Raw genomic sequence first — 16,662 nt, 5'->3', positions numbered from 1 at the left:
GCAGCGCAAGTACGTACGGCTCATTAAAATACACGGTACAATAGAAAATGGCCCCCACATAGTACAAGGTTGGTAATTAATTCCTAATCGACCTCGCAAAATCGATTTCGAATTTTACTCGACTCTCGAACTGCACCTAGTCGACTATTCCAAAGTTAATTAGTCAAGATCGATGTAGATGACCAGAATTGATTATACTCGTATTAACACAATGCCAGACTTCGACGTCGGGACCAAAAGCCGGCCTTGTTAGCTTCCTAAAACAGTTCTCTTATACCTAGCTTTACGATACAATTAATTTTATTGTTACAGCAGAAACTTATCAATAAACTTCGCGGAAGAAGTACGTTCGTCGTTTCTCAAAAACATTTTACTCAAAGTACTCGAGTCTCTACGTATATTTTTTATAATCGCGAAAAAATCAATGTCCAATGGCATGAGGACAATCGTGCTGAAAAAAGGAAAACCGCCCGCTCCAAAGGAAAACCGCTAGAGTGTTCTTCTCGTAGCCGTTCTTTCGATAGAAAGAGGGACGCGATAAGATCGAGTATTGTTGAGCTTTCAGACAATTCTTTGCTTACAGAGGTTCGCTGGAAGTCTCCTGTTAGCCAACCAGGACGATGCTTCGACTGCTCTCTTCCTGCCTCGTCCTTTCTCCACGATAAAATGGAATTATGGCGGAAAGATTGTCGAGTGTGACTTCAAACAGAAGCTACTATATCTCTGCCAGGCTAGACAAGCGAAACTGCTACTTCTTCGTTGTTGTACGTGGTTCACCAAAGAGCTTGCTGGTCAACAAATCGAGTGTTCGACTGGTTTGCTACAGTTTAGATTACGATGGCAGAAGGTATCTTGTTTTCGTAGTCTATGATAATTCTCTCTCTTTTTAACAGGATGCTGAATAATCTTTTCGTTATAGAAGATGATCAATTTATAATGAATATAATTTGCATGTGAATATTTGACGTCAAAGTAGATATATAAATCACGCAAAATAGAAATTGTTACGTAATGATCCATCCACAAAGGCGTTATTCATTTGCTTCATAAAATGTTTTAAGTTATTGCGAAAATTCTGGAATGTGAATGAACTTTCATTCGCTATAGAGACAAGAGACACGAAATGTAAAGAGATAAAGAAGAGTACGAAGTAAGATTAAAAGCGTTTCGTTCATACCCTCACCGGAAAGAGATAATCGCTATTTAACCTGAAACGCGCACAAAGCTTTAATATTCATTACGAGGAGATTCAGCGAGGGTGACGAACGTACAAACGTTCGCCAACAGAAAAAGTCGTCGAATAAAAGCGATGCAACGAGAACCAATAACGAGCAAATATTAATTAAACTAATCCTTGCTCGTATTGAAACAAACAATTGCAAATATGACGTTATACAGTATCGGTCAAAAGTTTCGATTGGAACGTCAAACGTTTGACGAAGTGGTCAAGTATTTCTAAATAACATTTTCTCTAGAAAGTTCCCTTGCCTTCTTCAGTTGCAATTTTTAATATGTGTGTGTGTGTTTCTTTTAAAAAAGTGTCATCTAAAATCACACGATACTGTAATGAATGCAAACTGCATAAAAATATACGGAGCAATGCATATATGCTTATATACGTCTCGAGTATACAAAAATTTTCATGCAAATAAGTTTCTGTTTGCCAAGAAAATAAGAGAATAAGAAAGAATAAGAAGAAAACGAGAACTAAAATTGCAGACGTATTTTAAAATAATATTTCCATGTACGATCTGTTTCAAATTATTTGATTTCAATCTACGATCACTCGATAGTGCGGTACAATCCATTCTACTTTTTCAGCTACGAGGTACAAAGTTTTGACAGATATTGTTGGAAACGTATATATGTACATGGGTACGCGTGACAAGGCTGTTCCATTCTGTATCGTAACGAATCGCGTCCAAGAATAATTCGACGAAAGCAACGTTGGAATTGATTCATCGACAGAAAATTGATAATGGCTGAGAATAAAGGCCGAGCGGAATAATTAAAACGTGCGAGTACGGCAGAGCTCGCTGGTCACAGGGCTTAATGCGAGTCGAAAGCTTTTGTTTCGGATCTAAATCAACCGGAAAAAAGAGAAATGTAGAAGCATTAACGGTCAGAGACTAAAAAGGAATCGATCGAAACGATAATCTCCTGTGGACCGATGTTAGCTAATCTTTCGTAGAAATCAAAAGAATAGATAGATTAATGGTTAGCGAGACAAAGACAATCGATGGAACGAAGATATTTATTTCTGACATAAAAGATGGAATAAGTTTCACGAAATTACACGGTTGGCGGCATGTACTTTCTCGATCGACACCGCAAACTCCATCGGAACATAGCATGGGAAATAGCGTTAGCTTGGCTTTGCTTTATTGTAACATCGACGTTACAGTGTTAATGGAGTTAAAAGTAATTATCGGTCCCGCCAAGTACGCGACGTATTACGTCTCTGCATTTCTCCTCGCGATTTCATGAGAAATTTTGACGAAATTTTGACCACATGGTGTTCGCGTAATGCAATTGTGCATAAAATAATACCATAAACGTTCGAATTTGGACGATTCCCGATTCTTCACCGGGTGCAACGTACCATTTTATGAGGAGAATATAACACATATACCTATAGATATATACGATTTATGAGTTTCAGACGAGATCATGCACATGCAAAGAGATGGCACATGAGAAGGTTTTATCACCTAACGCCTCGCCCTCGAGACCCGTAAATATGTTATTGCGATGATGGGGTGACATGTTCTCCCCTTTTACGGCATGCATTCTTTTTCGGCTTGAAATATTTGGAAATAATTTGCTCATCAACGTATCTCGACGTTCTGAATATTATATAAGTAAATAAATTAAATATTGCAAGAGTGAATAGCTTTCTATACGCATAGAATTGCGCATTAAGCGCGTAAAAATTAAGCTGAGAAAAAACATTCATCCAGAAGTCATTAGTAACACTTCGTCCAACGTTTCAGTAGTATAACTTGCCACTGGTCAAACGGGCCTGGGCAAAGCGCAAGGGCCGCTGAAACCGTGTGACAGCCAACGGAGCTCGTTAAACGCGCTTGTCCAAAACTTCCTAGCGAGCAATTCCAGCGGGCAGACGCTGAAAAATTCCTTTGGTCAAGGCGAATTACAGGCAAAAACGCGACAAGACAGAGCGACAGCGAGAGAAAGAGAGAGTTTCGTGCGCAGAATGGCAAATAAGACGAAGCAGTCCGTCCAGGCGTTGGCAATCGAGGGCTGCAGCAAATAAATAGGGGCAACGAGACGACAGCCGCGAATAAAAAGTGGCGCTCGCAATCAAAACAGCCGTGGCGCGAAATGAAATCAGCGGACCAGCCAACGAATGCAAATTTGTACCGGGAAAGTTCTGTAAATTGATTACTGAATTATTTATCGAGGCTTCTTTCTTCCATTTCCGATTCTCCCTTTTCGTATTTCGTAGAAAGTCTCATCGTTCACGATTGTCCATTATCTTTGTGGACTAAAATTCGACTGAATTCCTTTGATCAAAGTTCCGAAGACACGTGTTTCATCAGTATATATTCTGTTAAAGTGGCCACCACTTCTAAGAAAACTCTATATCTGGCCTTTTTAGTTTTCTCAAGCACTGAAGTCATCGACAGCGTATAGACAAAAGACTGGGACGAAGGCAGACCATAGATAATTGACAGGCGACGACGGCTTCGGGGTTTTCAGTTATAGGATAACACTGCTAGCGTGCGGATCTGGACCAGCTCAAATTATATTCCTACTTCTACTTACACTTCTGTATAAAAGTATATTGTCTACCTTACAATTTATCCACTCGTTTCTCTGTTTATACATTTAATAACCTCAACATATTCTGATCGTGACAAAGTACGTTTCCGCATATACAATGTACTTTATTGTGGTTAAAGAAAGCGATATTGTCTGAGTTTCTTCGACGCAGAGAAATCGTTTCGAAGAGTAGAGGTTGATCAATTTCTCAATTTTATTCGATTATCCTTGTGACGATGAAAGCATCGAATTCACGCCGCTGCGAACTATATCCTTCGACTCCATCGACAGAATTTCCCTAACTACGACGCCATAGAACCCGATATTTGATTAACGCGAGCCATAACATATCTCAGTAAATCGGTGAAACGCTCGATAACGAACACATTTCAATTACGATCGTGTCCACCTGAAATGTAAATGAAAGTGTAATAGCTGTGTTTGCCTCTGCAACTGGTCAACAATATTTAAAGAATTAAACAATCGTTAATACAAAACGTGTCTGCAAAGATCCGTATGACTTGACTTTCTCTTAAATTTCGAAACTTTTATTCCGTCATTCTATTACGCAAAATAGTTATGATTCAATTTTTGCTTTATTGTCGCGCGAAAGTCAGCGAAGTTATAAAGTTTCGCAACCGAACCGAAGACGAAGAGAAATAATTGTAGGAGAGAAATTATGTCAGATTTTACTTAACTGGAATGCCATTAATTTTAAGCCATCGGGCATTCATGGCGGCAATTATCCACACGTACAAAAACACCGAGAAAAACAGAATGAGATTTATTCCCGCTCGTTTAAAACTCATCTCTCTTTTCCCTCGGTAAATTATCCATCGGTGCTTTTTGCATTTCATTCATCATGTTGTATCCTGCTTGCAATTTTATTTCGCGTATTCCGTTTAATTTTGTTTAATATAAGACGCAAATAGAATTACGGATAATCTTCTGTTTCAAGTTGTCCGAGATCAATTTCTCGAAAGAAATTAACGTAGCGCTGGATATTTCACAATTACGGAATTCTCCGCGTCGCTTCTCTCCATGGGATATGGATCAGATATTACGTAACACTGAATACACAAATAAAATATCGAACTGTTTTACTTTACATTATTAAATAGTTGGCTGCAACAGTTTCATACCTGTTTAATCTCCACGTGTTTTTCGTTTCCTCGTTTACATACATGGAAAGCGTAATTTCTTCGTAAATAATTCATATGTACGCAAATTAGGCGCAAATTTCATATCAGAAGAGAGTTTCTCCACTCGCAAACGTTACCTTCTCGACAAAACTCAACTGGAAACCGATTGTCCGTCAGCACATTTCGGTACATCTCGGTTGAAGTTCGACAAGCATACGTAGCAATTTGCTGTCTTGAATGTAATACCAGCTTGGAGAGGCAAGACTCTGCGGCTTTCCATAAGCGTATTGCTAGTTGGACCAGCTTGCATTACACTGATAATCCGCGGAATACTTGCGAGTTCATAATCGAGTCATCTGGCCCAGGGATCTGGAGGGTGTTAATCCGGAATTACAGCCTACTTGGCTTATTTTCCCGATCGCATATCAGGATTCTTACCATTTTCCGTCGTTTTATACGATTACGCTCAGCATGGCTATGCGCTACTGCAAACACAGACTGAATAAAAGCGCATATCTACTTAAAATTCTTTAATATCGTTCTTCAAACAGAATGACTATTGCGTTGTGCAAACAGACGATGGATAATGTTCCGTGTAATCATCTGCAGAGATTGCCGCTTTGGTATCCTAATTGTTTCGAAGCTAAATGCGTGACGAAACGTACGAAAATAGAACGTTACCATGCAGCTGCCTTTCATGTCGCGCACGCGCTGCCGTTTTTCTTTCCTCTCCTCCCTCATCGCTGCTTTTGTTCCGTCGTTTTAACTTTGAGATATGCGATGCAAACAATCGAGCCGCTTCATCGAGGCCTAGCATATACCACCGTTTCGATTACGGGCACAATTGTTTATTGTACGGGCTGCAATAATTGTTTCAAGCATTCGTATCTAGCGCCTGCACTCTTTCTCTGCCGGAATCCGACCCGCTTCAGATTCGAAAACGTTTTGAATTCCACGCGTGTATCGCACGAAGGCTAGCGATTCCCTGCGAAAAGCACGGCTGAATTCAATAGGTTTGTTTCCAGCCTCTTTTTGTTAAATTTTCATCCCATACTTTCCAATCTGTTCCATTTTACGAATCCACTGTTGCAGACTTAAGAGAATTTTTCAAGTGCCGGAGAGCACGGATTCCCTGACAATTTTAGAAGTTTTGAAGAGTCTGGAAATAATTCGTGGAATAATATGCGGTCACGAATTTATTGTTCCTCTTGTATAATGAAAAATATCTTTGAATAGTTCGTTAAAGAAAGAAATCACGTTATATTTACGAAACTCGCGGTCCAATAATCAAAGCGTGACAATCGGTGCTACGTTGGTCTGATTGCGCGACTATTTCCTTCTTTCTGCCAAGTAAATCGCATCAGAGACTACCCTCGTTCTCGCTTATTGTTCCATTCTTAGGAAGGAACGTCGAGTCGTCACTGACGCGTTGTGCTCGCGAGCTCGTCGCGCGCGTTTGCCTTCGCTTGGCGAACTGTCAAAAACAAAGATTCGTTTGTTCGTATCGGTGTAGAGGATGCAACTTCTGTCGAAAGGGGACGAGACAGAAGGAAAAGGAGACAGAGCAGCGGACGTAAAAAGCCATGCGGACGAAGAATGGCCTGAAAAGGATCGAGTTTCATGGAGACGCGTCAGTGCGAATAATGATAAAGACGAGAACGGTAGGACTTGCTCGTTGCGAAAATGAAAACTGAGACAGACGAGAGAGGCTGAAACGGAGAATAGAACTTTATTTCGAAGAAACAAACGCGTGACTCTTGAACTAGAGAATAATAGAATTTTCCTAGGTTCTCTAAGATAATCTGTTCTTTTCTTATCTTCCGATATTCTTGTATGATTTTCCTGATTTATCTAGTTTGCAGAGTTTCCTCAGACAATTCGTTAAATCAAGTTAAATCTGAAAGAATTTGAAAGCAGATTGACATGATACATTGTACCGTGCCAGACACAGAAAACAGAGAACGAAAGAATCATCCTGATCTAAAAGAATGCTCTCGCGACAAAGCTAGATGGAAGTACGAAAAATGTTAGGGACATGGTTTGAAAGAGTCCAGTCGGAAATAAAGAATAATAAAGCCGGGTAACGAGCGGTGTATAGACGGTGTAAGAGCAAAAATACTAAGGTGAAAGGAAGACGAGGGGAACTTGACTGACTTAAAAGCACTAAACACTGATTTCAACTTAACCCTGAGATACAAGCGGCCACCTTACGACAGGCGTGTGCTTCTCAACGCCCTTGAGTGCGTCCAACCTCGAAGAAACTGAAAACGAGCCACGTGTCCTACTAACGAAACCTCAGAACGTTCCTCTTCGCTTTTCACCCATTTTCCTCGGGGATATCTCTTCGTTTACGTTAACCTATTGCTCCCTTTATAGCGCCATTGTAACTACCAGGTCCAGATTAGACGGGATGGATTCCGATGTGAACAAGATAAAAGCTTTTTGAGAATCAATGTTGATGGAACTCTTGGGAAAAGAACGATCCAAATTACTTCAAATCTGTTTCAAAGTCGCGATCAATGATTTTTGATAAGGAAGTATTTCTCGAACCAGAAACAATTATAGGGCTATGTGTTAGTTTAGTAGTTTGTTGCGTTAAACTTATAAATGATTCTAGATTTGCCCTTGTAATTTTCCAGTCCTAGAGTTTGAAATATAGTACAAGAAATGGTATGCCCTGTCTTATTTTCGGTCCTGTTTTTTTATGACTTTCGCGATCTTTCGATGCCAACATCTATAAAAATCGTAAAAAGTTTCTGAACAGGAACAATATGCGAAAGGAACAGCAGAAGTGACAAGTTCACAACTGAGAGGCAGGTGAGCAAGAACATGGGGCTGGAAGAAGAAGCTCGGTTTCAACGAGGAGCATGGAAAGACAATGCACAGAAGAAGTCATGCTCGCGGGGAGAAAGAGATCGAAAGGAAGCCGTGACAATGGTATAAAAACGAGAGAACTGTTTCGTTTGCTTTCTTTTGCACGGTTACTTTTGTCCTCCAGCAGTAACCGTGCCACGAACTTATCAGCCAGAGTTGAAGGTACGAAAGGATGCTGAAGTTTTCGAACATTTCTGCGAGAACTTTGCTGTAATTGCCTGTACAGCCTTAATTGTCTCGTCTCGGCAGCATTTTCACTATTATTGGGAGACAATTCGGAAAATTCCCGTTTCTTTCAAAGAGAAGTTAGATTTATGTATACACCGAGGATTCTTTCTCGCTATCTTCTCAGAGAAGGTTTAAGAAAAAGTTTAACGTAGGAAGTTACGGTCTGTTGAGCCTTGACAAAGGGGATATTCGAAATCAAGATCAGAGGGCTAGGTCGAATTAAACCTGTGCTTTACACTTCAGTTCTTCGGCTCGTTTTCCTTCTTTACATCCAGGAATACCGTCCCTCTGCAGAGAAGCATTAAAATCACGATCCAACGAACTGTGTAGGAGGATACCTCAAGTAAGATAAAGAAAAAAAAGAGAAAAGAAAGGAAAGTGGAAGAGGAAGGAACGAAACAGAATCAAATGCCAGGTCGGGTAGAAAATGTGTCTTGCCTTTCAATTTCTTTCAGAACCCGCCCACTGCTTCAAGAAACGTCCCACCAGGGTTCGAAAGAAAGCTTCGGTGAAGAATCTAAAACGAAGGTAGCAACGGGTGAGCATAGCGCTTTTCTCGGGCCATCGACGAGAACGTTAACGAAGGAAAGAGCTCGAAACCCCTAATTCGAGACAATAGAAGAGCAAACCTTCGGTCAAAGAGAAGGTCTCATGAAATCCTAATTAAAAGCGTGCACCAACCTCGATTCTTCCACTAAAGGGATCTTTGTTATTCGGTCCACGATCAAAACGTTCCAGTTTTCCAGTTACGCTCGTACATCTGCACAGACTCGACGAGAAAATTCGTGCGGTTCACCTCCGGATTCCTTGATTTTCCGATATATTGCTACCTTGAACGACTGTGTCAAATAACGAACATGATGAAGCTAATAATGGTGAAACGAGCTAAGTCTAATTTACTCGAGCTGCACGGACAGCAGGAGGTCGATCGAAAGAAGGATTACCGGGCACGTGTTCCAAGTAAAACGTGCGAGCGCCCAAACGGTTGACGTAGCGACGTTTCCTCGTTACCGAGCACCGACCGGCAATAACGTGAAACGAGCGCAGGGCTAGATCAACGAGAAAGCCTGGAGAACGTCCGCACGGTCGCGGCGGCAGAGATTTGTTGCTCGTCGTAAATCGGATCACGCCAGGACTAACGATTTTGTCGATACCCAAAGAGCGTTTCCGGGTCCGCCGTTCGACCGTAACCAACTTCGTATCGGGATTTAGCTTTATATGGTAGCCGCGGATCGATCGGGCCAGCGTACGATTTCCCGCGTAAAAATCTGCACCCGGCCTTCCCTGTGTATTAAAACGAACTAGCCACTGGCTTTTTCGAGTCAGTTTGGGAATATTTGAAAGAGTGGAAAGTGATTTATTGAAACTGAGACGGATGAACGAATCATAAAAGCCATTCGAGTTGAAGTGATGTACTACATCGTTCAAATAGCTAGAAAAGTACAACAATATCGAGATACAATCGTACGAAAGAGAGCTAGTGCAAGGTCAGTGGCGGAGGAATTCGAAAAAACGTAATTATTTGCTAGGAAAAAGGACTAGACATCGTTGACAGGAACGTAATTCGTTAAACTCCTTACACTCGCTGGATTCCGGTCTCTAAAAGTCAGTTGTTTATCCACGAGCCAATTCACCAACCAATTCTTGGAATTTCCTCGAAATTCCTCAACGTATCCAACCCTCGAATCCTCGCAATTCCTTTTAAAACACTTCAACCGGAATTCACGATACCATGAGATCAGCACGATCATTTGGTGGAATTTTATGAAAAAAAGAAGCAGAAAAACCTACGCGACGTTGATTAAAAACTGATACACCCCGACCATAGAGCTTCCAGACATAAAGGGGCTACGTGAATCGAGAAAAAAGAAAGATTTTCCAGGCAGTTTCATGGTCGTTGCCTGTTCGAGAAAAGATTTCGCACAAGGAAAGAAGAACGAGGGACTGGAAGTTCGTAACAAAAAGTTTTCCAGGGCTACATTAAAAGATTACCTCCGTCCCCTCATGGATAAAAGGGTGATCGTGCGGGTCTTTTAAAGAGTCCACCGTAATCCCTTCTGACGTGGAAAATTTATCACTCGCCGTTCTTTTACTGAAACGCTGTCCGTTTTGTTATTAATCGTGTTTACCTTAATACGTTAAACAGCAGTTTCAATTACAGTTATATAGATAAAACCTTTCTTCTAACTTCGAAAATGAAACATTCTCTCTCTTTCTCTCTGTCTTTTTCTCTCTCGTGAAAAGTATTATATATTTCGAAGCCATTGCGCTATCAACCCTGATCAGAGATCCGAGGTTGAACATTTTCTTGTTTCTCGGTTCTTCGGAATTAAGATCTTGCGGTTAGACCAGGCGAGACACGCTAATAGCAGCTAAATAGCGGCTAGATAACGGAAAAAATTTAAATTTTTATCCCTCTTCTTGCGATTCTTCTGGGCATCCGCGTGAAAGAACTACGTGGAGGGGGCCGGTTTTATGAAAATTAAAGGTTGCCCTCCGAGTGAGTTATGCATGACGGCTGCTCGGTATAATCTAACGCTTCGTACTTGCTGCAGCCCCAGAAACATTCCCATGGAGGTTTCCTTAGTTTCTAGAGAATGTTCTGAAACTCTGGAGAAAGAAATTTTGTCCCTGGACAAACTGGATGGTATTAAGGCAATTCTGTAAATTTAATTTTCTATGACTTAAACAGATCCTTGATTAAAGCGTAACTTCCCCTTTTTCAGAAGTTCGAGTCTCAGTTTTTGGCATACCGCGCATACGGACGCAAGAAAAGTTTGTTCCAGTTACAGGAACATTTGACCAGTCCTGCGACAGAATGGAGTGTGACGCGTGCAATTGCAAATAACGTAAATGCAGATTAATAAATGTACGGGAAGGGGATAATGGGGGCATAATTAAATTCCAGATTACTAATCTGTTGTCGTCTCCATGCTCTTGCAGATTTTAGCTACGTATTACTAAATGCTTGTTTCCTAATCCAAATAATTCCACAAAAGCACCATATGAACTGTTAAATTAAATAGCATATTTGGAGAACGATTTATTCGTTCGATTTAGTTATATATACGTTAAAGTGTTGTATTTTATTTTTCGAGAAATGGTATTAATAAAATTCTCATATTACTGCAATAAAATATGGATAATATTTCCCCATTACAGGAAGACAGAATTACCGTTGAAAAACGAACGAAGATCGTAATACCGCAAATCAGAGAATCTGTAAATCAAAGCTACTATCGCTTCCGTCGCGAAATCACTTCACCAAGTTATTTTATTACGTTATTTTCACGACAGTTTCGCTTGTAATAGAAAATTTACCCCGGCAAGAAACTACCGACAAACAAAAAAATAAAAATAAAAATAAAAGAACGCCTGTCAGTCATTCAGCAGCTACAGTACATTGAAAACGCGACGTTAAAAACGCAGCGCTTCTACGGAGAAACATTGCGTGGGGTGACATGGCTTTCCATTTGACAATAAATTTTAACCGTACTGTCAACTGTCGAATAAAGATTTCAATTACGTGACGCGAGAGTTTGGCGACACCGAAAATATCGGCGATTAGTTTTATTTCGCGAAATTAGCGATGCGACTGTTGTTTCGTTCCGTCCTATACGGAAGGATAATAGAAACCACATCGAACGCTATTGTCGAACTGTCTCCCGGAACTTATTTTAATGTTTCCTACCTGATGTATCAGAATGGAAAAAAAAATTGACGATGGTGATCGGTACTAGAAATATTTATCTAGTCGTTCTATACTCGCGCAAACGAATATAAAGTTTATTAGAAACTTTATTAGAAGTCAGAGTGTATTTGAATGTCATAGATAGGAGCGTGTAGACAACGATTTGCGAAGAAAGGTGTGACGGTGTAAGTTCCTGGAATACAAGTGGTGCTTTGAGTGATTCGAGTGACAGAAAGTATAGGCGCATGTGTGTGAAAGATCCAGAGTTAGGTGCGACAATAGAGAGCGAGCGAAGGATCCTTGCGAGCGTAGAAAGTTGAATTTGGTGTCATCGAGTTGCAGAGGATTTGCAATTTAAAGTGCACCGTATTTAAGGTTTATGGTGTATTCTAGTTAAGAAGAAAGTCAGAAGACTTGGTTGTCAATGGATATGGGTGGAGGACTTTTTGAAGTTTATTAATCAATCTTATTATATTTACGAAGAATTTTATTACATATTTAAATTTTGTTTCCTTATACGTATATTTTTATTACTTTTATCTGACAAATTTTTATTTTACAAGTTAAAGGGTGTATATCATTTATAATGCTCCATTCGTTGGAAGCTAATTCGAAAAATGTAAGGCGATAAAGCGTGTACGAGAGGCACTTACTTTATTAAACTTACTTTTTTTACGATTGCAGTAAAGAGAAAAAATATTGATTCGCAAACACTCTTTCGTCCCGTTAGAATTTAAATTGTAAAAAGAAATATGCTTTAAAGCAAAAGCTGCCGTCAACATCGAAATTCCCCTTTTATGAAATTCTTCATCCACAAGGGTGTATTTGTAACGCGTCGGAAATGAAGATTTACAAATGTCCCGGGTATTCGCGCTCGCGCCAGCTTTAAACTTTTCCGGTATCAATAAAATTAAAATAAACCAAAGGCCCTTTTACGTGCAGAGAAACGTGCAAAATTAAAACAACGATTCGTTGAAATTGCACGCATGAATAAACGCAAGTACAAAAAAAGAGTTTAACCATGAAAGCTGAAAACTTTTATGAAAGCTTCAACGGTAGAATTGTGGCCGCAAATCTCTCTGTTTTGCTAAATTCTAGTTTATCGTTACATATATGTTGCAATATATGTCCTGTATACGCATGCGTGTGTGCCTATATCTATCTATGTGTGTGTATTTTTTACAAAATGAAATTAATATACCAGAACAATTGCATGCGTGTATCTCGTGTTTTTCTGCAGGAAAATACTATTTTTCAGCAATGTCACTTTAATTCTACGGAAATAACTACAGCTATGAATCACACTACATGGTAGCTAAAAAAACAACTTGCCAGAAATTCAACAAATAATCTAGTAATATTTATATCAAATCAAGAATTCACAGGATGGAATCTACAGAAATATCCGTGTCAACAGTGGTATATTGTATGAAAGGAACCTGTTGCAAGAACGCTCATCTACGGAATTAACCGCCAACTCCGTTATATCATCTACAAAAACATTCATCAAAGAGGAGAGGCCATTTAATGCAGTCCAAAAGCTATTACGGCCTTAACACTTTCGATAATGGGGCTGTCGTTCTTGAAAACGATCGAGTCCGTCTCGAAATTGTTTCTCGTCGAAGGAAGCACGCGAAATCGCACAATTATATATCGCCCGGGAATAGATAACTTCTAAAATCTCCGCTTCTGGTTGCGTGAAGAGTTGAGCGATTCGAGGAGACAAATTTATAGACGGCGTATGGATTCCACACGTCGATAATCGCGGATGCACATCCGGTGGATGGTCGAAAATCATTTTATCATCGATGAGCGCAACGAGCCTAAGCGACGGCCGAGAGCCGATAATCGAAACACGATCAGTCCTTTCACCGATTCACCGTCGAAGCGTGACGAAATTGAATTTGCGTCGGAGCGCTCTGAGAAGCTTTTCGAAGTTTCTAGCTTACGGGAAATTTAACTACGATACGCGTGCGATTAACGCGCCGGAACCGTGACGGAAATCACGATTCGTCACGGCGGATTCCATGCAGTGAACCATCTTTGCAAGAATTTAATTTTTCAAGATTTTGAGATTTTTTAGATCTTTCGCACACTCTTCTAGAACCTAAATCCCTACAGCCTTTTAAATTGTCCGGAATTACGAGAATTCCCATGGCTTATGAATTTTTCCAATTTTTCAAATTCCTCGGGTGCATTCAATTTCCCAGAATTTCTAAATATTTCAAAGTCTCTGCATCCTCTAGATTTTCAAGGCTGCATACGTGCCATTAGGTTATCGCTAAATACTTTATATTTAATCCTTATAATCTATGATTTATTTTCATTTAACGCAACGAATCGAATGCCACTTGAAATTTGTGACACTCTAGTACGAAATAGAGGAAGCTTGGAAGTTTATTAGAGCAGGATATTGAAACAACAAAATTCCGATATATATGGAAGACAAAGAACTCTCGACTGCATCGCAACAAAGACACAACGCGACGCTTCTATCTATTCGTTCATACTTCACTCGATACAGCCGCAAGTAAATCAGGTGCACGCGCGTGAAACGCGACATAGCGAGCTAGTGGGTGTGCGGTCCAAGTCGAATCCGCTGGAAATAACGCGGGAATAAAAACGCTATTTACGAGGACCGGGCCGAGAACGGGAAGCCACACTATGAATTACACGTGCCATGCGACAATGGATCCTTTTTTTCGTTAACTTCCTGCCGGTGCTTCTACGCCGCCAGCCAGCAGAATTCCGTCCAATTTTTCTCCATTCAGTTCCTAACAATCGGTCGGCACCGGGATTGCGCCGCGAAAGATCGAGCGGAATTCGATCGTCATTCGAGTCACGGCATACATAACGATCCTGCGCGCTTTCATGCGTTCCCTTCTCGAATCTTTGCTGGTAGTTTGGACAACCGGCGCAAACGGACACGAGAAAAATATGCGATTGGAAGAGCAATACACGGGATCCTCTAAGGGATCAGTATTCCTTTTGTTTCACGATGAATTCGTAGATGTGAAATTGCTTTTCGTGAAAAGACTATTGAGATCTTCCTTTGTTTCATTCGATACAGAATTGATTATAATTGACGTTCTAAGAATTTGCATACATTTTCCCCTCCTGTATCGTTTTTCTAATTGCTTCACTTTAGAGATAACATTCAATTATTTTTTTTTTTTTTTTAATTAAACTCCTTTCTACAAACTTTTCTCGTTGTCGAAATAAAGAATCTTCGATAGTATAATGCGCAAAGTGGTCACGAGATTGTCGGTTTTCCAAGCATACTAATTGCTTGCACGCGAACCCTGATTATCCACGCGATTTCGACGGAACACGGAGGAAATTATGAAGACGTGCAGCCAAGTCAGATCCTGGCTTTCGCCTTCCTCTTTCCGACTGGTCATTAATTAAGACGCTCGCGCGCAATTACTCTGGCAGTGCCAGGGTTAGAAAACGACGTACTCGGCCGCATCTGAGAACAAATTTCTCATCGCTTCCATTGAGATACCGGAAAGTCTCGTAAAGCAGATCGAATATACGGTAACGCGTTTATGGTTCGTACGACTTCGATAAAGTTCCATCTCGTGTTCGCGTGATCCTGTACCATGTTACGATTATTAGAGTTACTAAATGTTAAAGCTTTAAAAGATGTTAAAGTATTTATAAACGTTATAGTAAATGTATTTTCAGGAAATCGGCAGCCATTAAAGATAGTGTTCCAAACGCCGAAATAAAAATGGTATCAATGAATCATTCAGATATTTTTCTGCTACGACAATACAAGTTAAAGCGTTTAAGTAGAGTATTCAGTCGCAGAAGGTTCGTTCGCATCATCATTAATTACACGTTCATAACCCACGGTGACTGTTCCGCTGATTAACCCATTTTCTTTTCATCAATGCGCCGTCGATCTTTTACTTAATCGGTTGAAATATAAAAAGAAAGAGTCGAGTGTTCTTCCGTTAAAACATTTCTCGGTGATTCCTAATATTTTCACGTTATACTATACCAAGAATTAAATTCACCAACCGTTGACCCGATTCTATTATATTAAATTACACGTTCCCCGCCATGTACTTTAAAACGACGATGCGAACTCGGACGAGAGTAAGTTATGGAATTATCGAACATCGTCCGTTTCCGGCTAAGTGTCCGTGAAGTGTTTGGATTTCCATTCCATAATGGAGATTAGGCAGCCGTTTGGTATTGTTCCAAACAATCCCGATGACGCCGGTGCTCTACTCTAACCGTCATTGTCGTTTCGTTTCCGGTTTCGCCTCGTTATGATTGCCCGCATTGCGACAGAGATCCAACGAACAATCCTGTACAATTTACTTTTCGAACAAGGCTCTGTATATTTTTTCGTGTAGTCGATTTCCTATCTCTCTTCTAAAGGATACTACTGAAAGTTCAAAAGTCCCTATTCGCGGCAAATTGTTCTTTTACATCAGTTTCATTCAAGATCATTTTTTCTTCGTGTATTATACACAACATCATAACCCAAGTTTATAATACAGCGGGCAAAATTTACGATTCGGACCATTTGCAGGGCGATTTCTACGAACCTGTTGCGAAAACTCCTAAAGCATCGATAGACCGACAACACAACAGCCAATAAAAAGGTATTTTTACGACAGCTTTCACTTTGAAGGAAGTTCGAAACTGCCTCGGTAATCCTGGCAAGCGAGCACACGGAAAGCGTAGGATTGCGGCCATCACAAGCCAGCAATTAAACATTCTCGCTTAATGCAGTCTGGCTTAGTGTTAAGCCGCCTCGTTGCTAATTGGAATTTGAGAGTTACGACTCAAAGAATCGTCCATCCGATGTTTCGCAAAGACCGTTTCCACGCAATGTAACTTTTTTCCTTTCTTTTCCTTTCTTCGTTTTCTCTCGCTGTTTATATCGAATACTAAAATGCGTACTTTCGTTCGACGAAACGTTTAACC

The 16,662-nt window shown here is 40.3% G+C and overlaps 1 protein-coding gene across 3 annotated transcripts in view; it reads right to left on the bottom strand.

Moving 5' to 3' along the window:
* Positions 1-16,662, bottom strand: part of NLG-4 (neuroligin 4) — a 261,998-nt gene that overhangs the window by 115,725 nt on the left and 129,611 nt on the right. The gene's annotated exons all lie outside the window — the stretch shown is intronic.

Source organism: Bombus vancouverensis, chromosome 9 (assembly GCF_051014615.1).
Source record: "Bombus vancouverensis nearcticus chromosome 9, iyBomVanc1_principal, whole genome shotgun sequence".
Taxonomy (NCBI): domain Eukaryota; kingdom Metazoa; phylum Arthropoda; class Insecta; order Hymenoptera; family Apidae; genus Bombus; species Bombus vancouverensis.
The sequence above is the reverse complement of the archived record's forward strand: the minus strand, read 5'-3'. Positions and strand labels throughout refer to the sequence as shown.